The sequence below is a fragment of the Henckelia pumila genome, chromosome 2 (assembly GCF_033568475.1).
Source record: "Henckelia pumila isolate YLH828 chromosome 2, ASM3356847v2, whole genome shotgun sequence".
Lineage (NCBI taxonomy): Eukaryota > Viridiplantae > Streptophyta > Magnoliopsida > Lamiales > Gesneriaceae > Henckelia > Henckelia pumila.
The window spans coordinates 162,802,092-162,811,615 of NC_133121.1; positions in this window are offsets into that span (position 1 = coordinate 162,802,092).

Sequence of the window (9,524 nt, forward strand, 5' to 3'; positions counted from 1 at the left end):
TTATGAGATCTGAAATGACACAAAACCTGATGTCTCGTATTTCAAAATACTTGGATGCAGTGATTTATCCACGATAATGGCAAACATCACTTGACAACTTTCGATACGAAGGCAAACGAAGGCATATTCATTGGTTATTCCTCAGTTAGTCGAGCTTATAGAGTATTCAACAATAAGTCACTGACAGTATAGGAAACCATTCATGTTATTTTTTTATAAAACTACTGTATGTGCATATCAATCTCAGGTTAATGTTAAAGATCTAACAAATAGGCTGGAAACAACCGTTCTAAATGATGAAAATGATAGTGATGACCTCCTATAAGGAGAATTGAACCAGAGCCCCTGACTGTTCAACCAAATGAAGACCAAATCGGTCGAGATCATGAAGAACCAAGGGTTGAAGAGGAAACTATCACATCTGACAACACAGTCAGACTTGAAGATGATACCCCAAGAAATCCGGATACAAATCCTCTTGGACCATGTCTCCAGTGGAGCAAAAATCATCCATCTGGCTGGTCATTAGTAATCCTATTGCTCCGTTACGTACTAGAAATCAAATGATTAATGAGTTTCTGCATGCAGGATTCATATCACAGCTAGAACTCAAGAAAGTTGATGAAGCTTTACAAGATTCTAGCTGGATTGAAGCAATGTAGGAGGAAATAAATCAGTTTACCAAAAACAAAGTTTGGAATCTAGTTCCTTGACCTAACAATCAAAATGTCGTAGGCACTAGATGGGTATTTTGCAACAAATTAGATGAGCATGGAACGGTGATAAGAAACAAAGCCATATTGGCTGCTCAAGGATTCATACATGAAGAAAGCATTGACTTTGATGAATCATTTGTCCCATTAGCAAGACTTGAAGTCATCCGAATATTCTTAGCATATGCTGCTTACAAGAACTTCAAAGTGTATCAAATAGATGTCAAGTCAGCATTTCTCAATGGATTACTTCATGAAAAAGACTATGTTGAACAACCACTATGTTTTATCAATCCGTTAACTCCTAATTATGTCATTAAACTTGACAAAGCACTTTATGATTTAAAACAGGCACCACGAGCCTGGTATGACACATTATCACATTTTTTGCTGAATCAAGACTTTGTGATTGGAACGGTCGATAAGACTCTTTTCAAATTCACCAAGGGAGTTCATATTTTGCTTGTTCAAATTTATGTAGATGATATTATATTTGGCTCAACTAATCCTAGGCTATGCGAGAAATTTTCTAAACTTATGCAGAAACAATTTGAAATGAGCATGATGGGCGAGTTGAATTTCTTTCTCGGATTACAAGTAAAACAACTTGAGAATGACATCTTCATCAATCAAGCAAAATATACCAAAGATCTTATCAAGAAATTTGGAAAGGAAAATTGCTCTACTGCATCAACTCCTATGAGTGCTTCCATTAAACTTGATAACGATGAAGCAGGAGCACTGGTAGAGGTAACCATGTATCACGAAATTATTGGTTCATTATTATATCTCACTGGAAGCAGATCGGATATCATGTTCGCAGTATGTTTATGTGCTAGATTTCATGCCGCACCTAAACAATCACATTACATAGCTGTTAAACGAATACTTAAATATCTTAAGGGTACTCTTAACATAGGTCTTTGGTACTCCAAAGACTCAAAATTTAACTTAGTTGATTATTCAGATGCAGATTATGCAGGATGTAAAATTGATCGAAAGAGCACTAGCGGGTCTTGCCAATTTTTGGGAGATAGACTAATATCATGGTTTAGCAAGAAGCAAACGTCTATTGCCACCTCAACCGCAGAAGCTGAATATTTAGCAACTAGTAGCTGCTGTGCATAAATATTATAGATACAACAACAGCTTCAGACTATGAAATCCAATCAAATGAGGCTCCCATATTCTGTGACAACACAAGCGCTATTGCAATTATTTAGAATCCTGTGATGCACTCAAGAACCAAGCACATTTATGTGCGACATCACTTCATTGGAGAGCATGTATTGAAAAAAAATATTCAAATGATCTACATATCTACTGATCAGCAGGCAGCAGAAATATTTACCAAACCACTACTGGACGCTAAGTTTTCTCATTATCGCAATATACTTGGATTAATAGATTTGAATTAAATCAAGCATAAGTTCAGGGGGAACATTACAAACTCTTGTGTGTTACACTTAGATGATCATATGCTTGATCACCCACACCCACACATATTGCAAAAAGAGACTAATGATAATTGAAAGTTTATTGATTTTGACGATATGCTACATGAGCTCCTTCTATCCTTCTACTCATCTCATGACTCCATTCAATCATCCACACAATCTGAGATCCTTGACCACTGCAAACATCATCCTCAAAGAAGATGTTCTGACCAAACTCGCCGCCTACATTGGCAAAGTCAGTTTGGTTGCCAAGACTGCTTCTAATTCAATTACTACCGCTGAATCTTCGGAAAATGATCTAGAAGGTATCATTGAGAACCTCTTCACCACTGTGAAAATCCTCACCAATCGTATTCATGGGCAAGATGTCGCCATTGCCGATTCACGTTCTGCCATCATCTCTTGCATGAATGGTCTATCATCTGACCTCAACAAATGTGTCACTAAGCTGAAGAACTATAAAGAAATAAATTTGCAAGCTATGAAAGCCGTTGCTGACAAAGTGACTCAAACCATGCGTCACACAAATAAACATACCACAACAAAGATATATGTTCTTCAAGCCGATCTGACTGCTCATATTGACTACCGTATTGACTCATTTCAAGCCACTATCGGTGCTCAACTTGGAGAAATCATTTCTCATATTAATCGTGGTGATGTCAAAAAAGGGGGAAGAACCTAGAAAATCAGTTGATATTGAACATCAGAAACGCGAAGCACCTTAGCAAAAGTGTCAGCAGAAGAGGCAGTAGCTAGTCTGAAAGGTAAAACTTTATTATCCTCATCTTAGTAGGTGTAATAGGATTTTCTTGCGTTTATTATTTATTATTTGTAATAACTATGTATCAATGCAATTCATCTTTGCAATGAATTCAGTACCCTATTCTTTCGGCTTATGATTTTTGAGGCATAGGTTTTGTCATCTTCAAAAGGAGAAATTGTTGAACCCTAACTTTTGGTGATAATAAAACAATATATCATTGTTATAGAACTGCTGCCTTTCAAATGTATTAACAGGTAAACATATACCGAATTGAAGATGTCTACTGATCTGAAGACATCAACCGCTCAGACGTACGTCAACCGATCAAAGTCATGTATTAAAAGTTTTGATGTTAACCAAAATACAAGAATATATTTATCATGGTTGCCTACCGATCCTCTAAGCCACAAGCGCTGAGTAACGGATGACAAGACAACTTAAATGCGAAAGTACAAGCATTTAAGGAGCTGTCTGATAAAGTGTTAAAAGCCATAAATGGAATTTATTGTTAAGACACATTGAATCGACATTAAAGCAACTCCAAATATAGATATTCAAAGTCTAGCATATTTTAATCCACTTAAGAGGAAAAATAGTCTACTAATTATCTGCTTGAAAAGACATCTCTTACCGTTGTCAAAAGAAACTAAGATGGAGTGCTTATGTCAAAGAAAAAGAGACTTTGAAGATTGAAATATATCAGAGTTAGTCGAAGCAAGAAATAGACAGAACGAATTATAGCTAACACATTATCAAAGCATTCGAGCACACGAACTTTCTCAACATTCTACTGCTCACTCAACCCTTCGCTAAGCAGAAGCAATTCTGATATTTAAGAGATATTTTCTAAGGGTTACTCAGATCCAAGTTGATGATTGAAGAGCATTGATCATACTCCAAGGATTTGAGAATCTGAGCTTCAAAAGCTGTCATATACATCATCATCATCCAAATAAGTTTGATAAGAACTTAGAATCTTATCAGTGTAAAATCTAGGAGTTCCATTTTAGGCAGAGATAAGTCGTAATTTGGATTGGATGTATTACAAGACGTTGTAATAGTTAAAGTCTTCTAGTGTATCCTTTCCATGAGGAAGAATGGGTGACGTAGGATATTTAGCTTCGAACATCCATAAACAATTCTGTGCACATTCATATCACTGCATTGCATCATATTTTCATTATTATTACCTAGATTAGTGAGAGCCATTTCCGCACTATTCTATAGTAGCTCTTATTTATTTAGGAAGTTGAGAAAAACCTGTTAAATAAACTAACATTTATTTAACCTCAGTTATTTTAAGTAAGAAATTTTTAAAGTGTCTATTCACCCCCCCTCTACACACACATCCGATCCCCAACACTGTTCGAGATACCCTGACTGAGTATGCATGTATTATGTGTTGCATTATTTATATGACATGATTTTATCTGCATATATTATGTCACGATAATACTTTATGCATTATCATATTGAGCTTTTATCCTTGAGATAACCTATATTAGGGTGATTACCCTAATGTGTTATTGGATGGTTGGATACGTGTACTCGTGATCAGGTTACCTATCTACAGTAGGGTGTGTGAGCCACCTCCTGGTGCGATGTCACAGAGTGCTACATACATTGGAGCCGAATCTGTTTGATCAGATTTTCTTAACCTTGAGTCTTGGTACCCCGTACATTTGCATTCATGCTTATATAGTATTTGTATACCCATACTCTCGTGCTGAGCGTAGTTCGCTCACGTCTATGTTTCTGTGTTTCTTGGACACCCCATTCGACAGGAAAGACCTCAAGTTGGTTGGATTCTGAATACTTTTATTCGATATGGTCGTACTAAATTTAGTATTTACAGATTCAGTACCTTGGGTTGAAATATTGTTTTAGTTTCTGCTGTGTTTTATCTGGTTATGTTTTAATTAAGATTATTGCATTTTTAAGCTTTTGATTAGTAGGTGATCACTGTGTGGATCACTACAGACACAAATAAGAAGGGATAGCTCTATTTATAGAGCTCCCCGAAAATATGAACATGGAAATTTCTTTCGTCCTTCTCTATTCAACCAATCACTTATGGCATCACATTATTCTCCAATTTGCTGCACACAAGATTGGACTCTTGCCACCACCAACCACATTTTTTTTAAAAAAAGAAAACTTGTAATTTTATTTCATACTTGAGAGATCCGAAATTACAAGTTTAATCATCATGCCATCCACCTAACATGGGGGACGACTCATGGATAGAGTTCCTCCTCTGCACATAGCCACAACCCGTACGCATAGACGAAAGTCACGACACCAGGATTATAAACATGAATGGCACAATCTCGTGCTGCATGACCAATTATCCGACAAGCATAACAGTAGTCAGGTAGCCTTTCATACCAAATCAGTATCATTTCCTCAAAATCAGTATCATTCCAAATTGAGTTCTGAGCCTATGCGAGCGGATTTAGAGGCTCCATTTCCAGCTCTATTTGATATGCGTCAATGGAAAGCCCCGGGCCCAATTGCTTCCATGTAGGATTCTTCCAACAAAATTAGAGTTTGGTTGGATTCATATTTAAAAGTTGAGATTTATCAATATTCTTTCCACTCTTTTTAAATACGCCATTGGAGTAGTTCTTGTAAATATAGGATGCAATTATCTCTTGTTGGGATCCCACTACGACACTAGTACTGTACCTTTGTTAGAAATAGTTGTGATATAAGATACTTTAATTTTTGAATCAATAATTGGGAAGCGTATAATTAATAGTACTCTCATTAAATTATTATTATTATTTTTTAAAAAATGTGATTGCATATGAGATCAGTTTAATAGATAATGAATACAATTTGTGGGGGATAACATAAAATCACTACATAAGTACACAACAAAAAACAAAATTTTAAAATTCAAATACTATTTTTAAATAAATGTTTTGGGGAAATAAATTTAGGAAAATACTTTGAAAATTTTAATTATGTCGAATCATAAAAAAAGTATACATACGAATATGAAGTCATATATAATACATAATCACATTAAGTTTTAGATCATATATTTTGATAATAATAATAATAATAATAATAATAATAATAATAATAATAATAATAATAATAATAATAATAATAATAATAATAACCACAATACTAATATTATTATTGATAAAATTATATTTTTGGTCTTTTACCTAAAATGTTTTCATTTATTGTGATGATAGGTCGATTTACAAGTTTAGTCCATTAATTTGCATTTTTTTTCCAAAATATTGGGAATATGACGTGCTGCTGTGAAATGATGACGTGCAATGAGAGAAATAATGACCTTGCATCGAAAACTGTTGACGTAACGACGAACATTACTGACATGTAAAATTGAAAAAAAAAAAAGAAAAAAAAAGAGCAATCCACGGTAGCAATGTGACTTGATAGAACACAACCATTTTCTTAAAGGACAGCTTTTTGTTTTGTCATAACTAGCCTTTAACAGTTGAATTTGATACACATAACTATTAATACATCATGTAATAAACGACAAGTTTAGTTTTGACGTTGCACATTATCAATTGTCTTGGAAATCTGAAGACAATAAATTTTAGCCAGAGACACTTGCTACGCCTTGCAAAACAAAATAAACTATAAAAAAGAGCTATCTATTTCTACTATAAAAGTATGAATGGTGGGCAAAGTTTTTATTGTGTATTTACTATATTGCCCAAAAAGTATGAACTATGTGTATTAATTGCATGGGCATTGTGTGGAAAAATGGTGTAAAAATTAGGGTCAAATTTGGGATATTAAAATTGTGGAGAATCAATGTGTTGCTTATTCATTAAAGTGGTGCATTTATTTTTTTGAATCATTGAATACAACATTATATTTTAATTGATTTTCATCATATTCCTAAAGTTATTATAAAGAAAACATGAGAAAAAAAATTATTTTTGAATTTTCTAAGTGAATCATTCTTATTTTAATACCAAGAGACACAATTTTAAAGTTCAAACTTCTTCAAAAATAAAAAAAAATATATTTTATTTACTTATGAGTACTATTAAATAAATGACAAAAAAAATTTTTTGACAAGGATAAAAACTTATTTTAATACTGCTATAGGATTTTATTTTGAATTAAATAATTAAAATAACAATTTTATTTGGTTATTTCTTTAGGATTTATTTTTTGAAAAAAAAAATTATTTTTGAATTTTCTAAGTGAATCATTCTTATTTTAATATCAAGAGACACAATTTTAAAGTTTTGAATTTTTAAAAAATAAAAAAAATATTTCATTTATTTATGAGGACTATTAAATAAATGATAAAAACTTATTTTTTTTGACAAGGATAAAAACTTATTTTAATACTGCAATAGGATTTTATTTTGAATAAAATAATTAGAATAAGACCATTAATTCATATATTATTATTATTATTATTATTATTATTATTATTATTATTATATAATCGAAATATATATTTACTTTTAAAATTGGGATAAAATTGAAATTAGTCAAAATATTTTTGATCGTGTACATGCAATATTAGATCAATTATATATAACAATATTTTTTGATTGTGTGAATGAAATATAAGATCAATTATATGAGTAATTGATTAAAATATGAATTATAGAGTTTTGATATAATGAGCAACCACCATGAACACCTACATGGCAACAGCTGACGTGACAATCATTAATTATATATACAATGTTATTTTTAAATTATTAAATGCTAAAAAAAATGCTATTTTAAAATAATAATAATAATAATAATAATAATAATAATAATAATAATAATAATAATAATAATAATAATAATAACAACAAACATAAAATAGATTTAGAAGAAATGATATTTTAATATTAAAACCAATTATCAATAAAACAAATATCTATATTGTTTACATTCATTTAATTTGGTTTATCTCTTAAAACAAATCTGAATTTCAGAGCCTAAAAAACAAATATCTATTATCTATCTAAAAATGTGAATAAAAGAGTAAAGTTTTACAATTGTGAAATAACAATTTTGCATTTTTATTCTATACTTTATGTAAGATCATATAAAAATATGTAGAGATATAAAAATAAAAGTCAAATTTTAGTTTCCAAAAAAATTAAAATTTAGTTAGGGTATAAATGTAAATATATATATTTCGTTTATATATATATATATATTTATATATAATAATAATAATAATAATAATAATAATAATAATAATAATAATAATAATAATAATAATAATAATAATAATAATAATAATAATAATAATAGTGATAATATATTTCGTTTGAAAAAAAAAATTATTTTTGAATTTTCTAAGTGAATAATTCTTATTTTAATATCAAGAGACACAATTTTAAAGTTTTGAATTTTTAAAAAATAAAAAAATTTTTCATTTACTTATGAGGACTATTAAATAAATGATAAAAACTTATTTTTTTGACAAGGATAAAAACTTATTTTAATACTGCAATAGGATTTTATTTTGAATAAAATAATTAGAATAAGACCATTAATTCATATATTATTATTATTATTATTATTATTATTATTATTATTATTATTATATAATCAAAATATATATTTACTTTTAAAATTGGGATAAAATTGAAATTAGTAAAAATATTTTTGATCGTGTACATGCAATATTAGATCAATTATATATAACAATATTTTTTGATTGTGTGAATGAAATATTAGATCAATTATATGAGTAATTGATTAAAATATGAATTATAGAGTTTTGATATAATGAGCAACCACCATGAACACCTACATGGCAACAGCTGACGTGACAATCATTAATTATATATACAATGTTATTTTTAAATTATTAAATGCTAAAAACAAAAAAAAAATGCTATTTTAAAATAATAATAATAATAATAATAACAACAAACATAAAATAGATTTAGAAGAAATGATATTTTAATATTAAAACCAATTATCAATAAAACAAATATCTATATTGTTTACATTCATTTAATTTGGTTTATCTCTTAAAACAAATTTGAATTTCAGAGCCTAAATAACAAATATCTATTACCTATTATCTATTATCTATCTAAAAATGTGAATAAAAGAGTAAAGTTTTACAATTGTGAAATAACAATTTTGCATTTTTATTCTACACTTTATGTAAGATCATATAAAAATATGTAGAGATATAAAAATAAAAGTCAAATTTTAGTTTCCAAAAAAATCAAAATTTAGTTAGGGTATAAATGTAAATATATATATTTCGTTTATATATATATATATATATATATATATATAATAATAATAATAATAATAATAATAATAATAATAATAATAATAATAATAATAATAGTGATAATAATAATATATCAATATGTATTAATGGCTTTAATTGAATTGCAATTAATGGATTCGTTAATTGCATATTAACTAAATATTTGCACATTGTTTACATTTATTTAATTTTGTTTATCTCTTAAAACAAATCTGAATTTTAAGAGCCTAAAAAACATATATCACTAATTTCATCTTTCAAATAGTTTATAAAATTAAAAAAATTGTTACATGAGTATTTGCACTTCAATTTCATTTATAGTAATAATATAATATTTCTAG